This window comes from Antrostomus carolinensis, unplaced genomic scaffold (genome assembly GCF_000700745.2).
Source record: "Antrostomus carolinensis isolate BGI_N321 unplaced genomic scaffold, ASM70074v2 scaffold10103, whole genome shotgun sequence".
Lineage (NCBI taxonomy): Eukaryota > Metazoa > Chordata > Aves > Caprimulgiformes > Caprimulgidae > Antrostomus > Antrostomus carolinensis.
In genome coordinates, this window is record NW_010307297.1 from 12,808 (window position 1) to 19,284 (window position 6,477).

Genomic DNA, 6,477 nt, shown 5'->3' on the forward strand with positions numbered 1-6,477 from the left:
GTTTGTGGGGTAATTTCCTGATTGCAATTGCAAATCTTTCTCTACAGGATACAGAAACAGTGTGTGAGAAAGCTACTAAGAGATTAAAAGGAAGTGAAAAAAATACTGAGGGAATAGAAATGGTTAATGTGGCAACAAAAGTCATTAGAAATACTTGGGTTTATAGAATTAGGATAAAAAAGATTGCAACAAAACAAAAGAACATTTAAGAATATTTTGAGATATTAGTAAAACTCTACAAAATTAAAGTGCAAAACAAAGCAACAAGCAAACTCAGAGAGCTTAATAGCAGAACTGGGAAGAAGTTAACTCTGTATAAGTTAAAACATCTGCAAACTCAGAATTTGGCATTGTCCTAACAGCTTCTCACCTACTGTATGGAGTGAGTTAATTGAAACTCGTCAGCGCCTTGATCCAAACAAAGGTGAAGGGAAAATTAAATACAAATTTGGTTATGAATCTAATTCCTTCTCCTTTCATCCTGCTATGAATATCCCAGTGACAGGGAAAAATAAATCTGTAACAATGCTAAAAATGCTGATAAAAACATAATTGCCACAAAGAATTGAAGCCCAGAAATGCCTGTGACATTCAACTCTGCAGCTGTTTTGATATTACTGTTTCCTGCTTCACTCTGACTGCATGCATTTCCCCATCTGAGTTCTAGGAAAGCACTAGTATATCTCAAACACCAAGTTGTAATATGTGCTAGTAAATGCTCAGGCTTTTGTGGAAGCCACTGTGCTTTTAGTAGCAGGTAGAAGGGGAAAACTGCTGCCTTTACTCCAAAAATTCTTCATAGTATTGAATTTAGTCAGAGTATGAGGCAAACACAAATCATAGCACTTCTCCATGTCTTGGTGTGAAACATTTATGGAACAGGATTTTTTTTTTTTTCAAATTTTATCCAACAATAAAATAATCTGACTGAGCACATTGGTTCAGTAAAGGATTTCTACTTTAAAACACAGGGAAAGTTTTATCCCTAAAGCCAATTAAATATTCATATTAACTCAGCTGGGGAATATTTGTCCAGCTTCTGTGGAAAAGGAAAACCGTGATCTGATTACGTACTCTGCTTATGGATGTTGCAGGGTATACTAGAGGGCAGTAATTTATCTTGGTTCTGAATCTTAATTCAACAAAGTGCTTAAAGACATAGTAGAACGTCTCTAATATTTTTTCTATGAGTAGCTTGATGTTCCAAGAGTCAGTGTAACCCCTGGGACATAGAGCCTGTCTACAAATTAAGACAGCTTTTACTGCCTCATTTTAGAAATGTTTTCTATTAAGCACTAGGTAGTAACTGCTAGCTGGAAAAATACACTAGGGTTTTCTTGTTCCCCCTCTGCCTGTTCAAGGGAATGACAAACTTCTGATTTACACTCCATTCACTTCAGGATTGTTTTATTTTATTCTTATAATCCTCCAACATTGCTCATGATTGCTACTTTTTATTGTATTAGTATATAAAGCTGACACTTAATACTATCTATAGGAAATCGAGCTGTCAAAAGCCTATGCTATAGCATAGGAAAAATCTATGCTAGCTGATAGAGAAAGATGACTGCCTTTTCAGAACATGATTCAATCCCCTGTTAGGCAGCTATTGCAGGAGGAGGTAAACCACTCTCTGGAACTGCTAGTTTGTTTCCACTGATTATAGCTGATTAACACAGACTGGACACCTAATTTCTCCATTAATCCATTAATGAGCATCAAGCATGATATTTCCATCATATTTGAGGATTTAGAGACATGTAAAAACTTGGCAGCTACCTAGCATATAAAAGAAATAATGTTCTTAAAATAATTTGTAAGCAGGAAAGAAAAATAAAGGTCTTCTTACATGTACCTTTCTTTCCCTGCTTGGGTGTCTGTCTATCCTGCAGATCTATGCAGCTGAGATCCTTCTGCCACTCACAGCTCCCGAAGTACCATAGACTTGCACAAAAGAACATGGCTTTGCACCAAAAAAAAAGTCTGTGATACATCTCGAATAGAGGTCTGAATACCTGTGTGACTGCAACTCTTACAGGGCACAATGGCAGCCTTTCCAAATAAAAGATTAGAGCTTTCAGTCCAAATAGTTTGAGTTTGATTCCTTATTGAAAAGTCAGCAGTTTTTCTATAGGAATGAATCCTCTTACTGACAATGTAGGCAGCTGTGCACCAAGGGAATATTAGAAAAGGACAGTTTTTCTTCCCCGTGGATTATTTAAAATCATATATCATTTTGTCATTTTTCAGGTTAAGTCCTGTTTAAGTCACTGGGACTCAGAACAGCAGTGGATTTTGGCTCAAGTCCATGGAATTTAATAACTTCAAATTTAATGAAAAGATTTTACTTGTAGAGTTTTCCTGTTTGAATCAGATTAAAATACAACTTCAATTTCACTTTGTGTGCAACATAAATCCCTTTTGTACTTTCTAATAAATTTACTTCAATGTCTTACTTCATATAAGATAATCTCTTGGCTACAAGCTTCAACATAAAAGTACCTAAACATTTTTGAAGCATAGGTTAAGAAACAAAATATATGATTACACGATATATTTTACATTATTTTCTTTGAAATGTTTTTTCCTATTCAGCAACCATAACTCAATGAATAGCAATTTTATGTAAGAGAACTACACTGAAATAATTTCTCTATGAAATTCCAAGAGTGATAGGTACTTTTAGCTCGCATGCTAAGTAAAGGAGGCTTTTAAGATTGCACAGTTTGTCTGTCTGTCCATCTCTCCCCTGCTTGTGCTTTTGCAGTATTTGGTCGATTTCCCATGCATTGGAAAGAGGGACAGAAATCACCACTGACTTCTCTTTGCCTCTTATGGGAGTACGGGGGAAAGGCTTTCCTTTCTAATGTTCATGCTTTCTGCCCTCAAAAGCTTCATGGAGGTTACAGTGAAACTATATTAAACAACAACAGCAAAAAACCCCATAGCAGTCAACAAAAAGCAGAAAAACTTGCATTGCCATTGCACATACCTCAGTTTGTGATAAAAAAGATATTCAGGTGGGTGGGGAGGTGTTATAAAACACTGACAGTATTTTAGTAGAAGCCTTTATGGAAATCTACTAAAAAGAAATTCAGGCATTTTTAAATACTGCTTATGCCACTACAAAGATCAAACTATACATTAAAGTTTTTGTAGAAAAGACATGCTTTGTCTGAAGTTACTTATGAATTAATGTAGTTCATACATACGATAGGATTTTAGATTTATGGTTGCAAAGTTTGTCAGAGCTTAGCCCTTCCCCCCAAAAAAATTTCCTGTTGAAGCTTCAGGCCTACTGGCTCAAGGGTGGAAATCACTTTGAAATCACTTTGAAATACTTTTTCTAAGATCCTACTGTGAAAAGAATTAAGCCAGATTTACAGTGCTTGAGCTCTGGATCAGCACAGCCTCAATATTATAATTCTATGCTTCATGATTATAAAGAAAAAATAAAATTAAATAATATAGGTCAGATACAGAGAGTGAGACCCTGCCTCCACTGAAGTCAGTGAGATTCTCTGGCAAAATCTTAATTTAAAACTAAAATTGTCAGGGTCTGTTTTCTATCCCTAAAGCTCTGTGGCAGGGTCTGGCCACATCCCCTCTATTAAACTCCCTGGTGTTTTAAGTTAAGTAGGGTGGCACAACCAAGCCACTTACTAGGAACAGACCTGAGATGACTCTAGTTTATGACTGCACACAGGATTTTTTCTACAGATTTTAATCACTGTAGAACAAAGAATGCTAGAAAGTATGTTAACAAATCAACAGTACAATTCAAGTCCAGTGCCCAAGTCCATGCCATACCACTCCTTAATTTATGTCACTGATGACCCTACCTCTGATTTATATCAATGGTCTTTCAACCAAGTTTTGAGTTTAAATTAAATACATAAAGTTAATCTGGACATACAGAAATTGCCCTGTTTTCACCTTGTTTCTAGTCATGAGTGGCTATCTTGATTTTGTGATGGTGCACAATTTCCTAACTCTATGTTTGTATGCTTCTTTCCTCAGCTGGTTGTTTATGGCTCTGCTGTAGCAAATGCCTCTTTCCTCCCACCCCTTATGCAATTCTGGTACCACTTTGTCTTCCTAGAAAAAAAATGAAGGAAAACTATTCACAAATGAATAATGAGATATTAAGACTTAATATATCACATAAAGCTTATATAAAGCTTAATATATCACAAGTATGTAACAAAGCATACTAAAATCTGTCTTTTGTTTTGATTAGCAATTAAATATTTGACATTCCAGCTGGCCAGTCACCACAAAATAGCTGTCCTCTGCCTCAGCGTGTGATTCCTGAGAGGGTGGCTGTGGAAGGTGTCTACTCACCAGCAGATCTATTTACCGTTTGTAAATCCTACTATTTTGAGGTCTTTAGTGAGCTGAGAAGTGATGCAAATACTCAAGACCTCTGATGGGGAAAAAATATGCATGTTAGATGACAAAAACTCTGAAGGCAATGATAAATAATATGCTTTACTGACAATAACAAAGAGGTAGTAAATGAACATAAACAACCAAACAAATTGGAAGCACAACATTTTCGCATATGAGGTATATGTTACCCCATTAAGAGAATTATGAAGAAATGCAAGATGGTATGGAAGTCCTATGCAAACTATACAACAGCTGAGTAACTAGCAGTCTGTTAGCTTTTACCAGGCTCTGGCATCTTCCCCAGAAGTTTGGCATTTAGTCCCTGCCTTGAGGTTGTTGCAGAATGTGAGGGGAAGGAACAAACAAGTGAGCTAACAAGAATCTCCAGGTTCCTCATTAAAAATATGTTTGGAGAATAATTTCTAAAATGTCACCCTAAAACCCAGAGGGTGAATTTATAAGAAATTTTTCTTTAATATTCCTTGAGAATGATTTGGACATATCAGAAAAAAAACACTGTCTTGCAAAAAATGGTAGAGAACACTGTTCACCAAAAGACTAAAAGAATTCAGAAATTCCATGAAACAAATAAAGAAATTACTTCAAACCGGTATAAGCAACTTTATATAAAAATTTAGAAGGTGGCTAATGAAAATGTGCAATATCCAGTTGGTCTTGGGAAAAAAAAAAAAGAAAAACTTTATTTTGAATTGCAGAACTTTTTGACAGAAATGAAAGATTATTTGTTAAACTAAGCTTAATTTAAGTTTTTATTCACAATATTTGGAGAGCTATGCTATGTATTTAATCACATGTTACTTAAAACATTAAGTCTAGGGGCTTGACTGTAATATCAGTTCAGTACTAGCTGGTACAATTTTCTACTGTTCCATATTAGTGTTGAACTTTGTATATGAGAAAACAGCAGAAAAACAAAACTGAAGGAATTTTATCATTCCTCATCTGACAGCCACTCTGTCATTTATAATAGTTGATGCTAATAACTGAGAATTGATTGTAAGAAAGCTATTCCAATTTTAATGCTATAATTTGTGAGTGTTAAAATCTCAGTAAATACAAAGAGCTGAAAATAAAATGGAAAGCTGAAAATTAAATGAAACATTTTGAATAAAAGCATGTTTGAGAAAGAAATTGATTTTTTTTAAATGTAATATAAAATTTGAGATTATATTTTTTAAAAATACTGTAATTGCTATAGATATTTATTTACAGTTAATATAAATATTTCTCATCTTTGCTAAATATTATTTCAACAGGAGTTAGCAATCCTACTATGCCTCCTTGCAAACGACCTTAGAACTGTAAACAACACTGGAATTGCAAGAAGAGTCCCTACTGCTCAAATGAATTTCTCTATGGATAACTCTTAGCAACAGGTAGGATCTTTATGGTAGGATCAAACACTTATTTTAGGCATTATATTTGTCCCTTAGCTTTAGGTTGACAGATAAGCACCCATTTAAAGTAAGTGCCTGAGGCTCCACTACAGTCTGCCAAGACAGCTAACTACATTAAGACCTGAGAGGGGGAACTTTTCTAACTAAATTTAAGCACTGAAGTTACTAAAAACACTCCTTACCTCAGAGCTTTTAAAGGCACCTACCTCTTTTCCTTAGGGTAAAGTAACTTTAGGCTCTTACTTTAGCAGAACACTTCATTATTCTCCTAAAATTTAGGGAGGACTTTGATTAATTTGCTCCTTATCCATTGTATCTATTTAGGATATTCTTCTTGCTTGATTTTTTACTGTTTTATTGTCTTTACCAAAAAAAAAAAAAAAAAAAAAAAAAAAGCCTGATGCTGCCTCAAAACTGCACTTGAGAACAACTGAGACTTCTAAGACAGAAACCTGCAATATTTGGTATTATTCACAGGGAATATGACCTAAGATTAAGATGTCTTCATTTTATATAATTTTTCAATAGCAGGAAGTATTATCTATGCATATAAGAAGATTATTTCAGAAGGAAAGTTAGGAATATGTCAAAAGTAGAACCATATTATTTCCTTAGCAAGGACAAAACTCACTTTGCCTGTGTATAAGTCAGGGTTAGAGATGTAGGG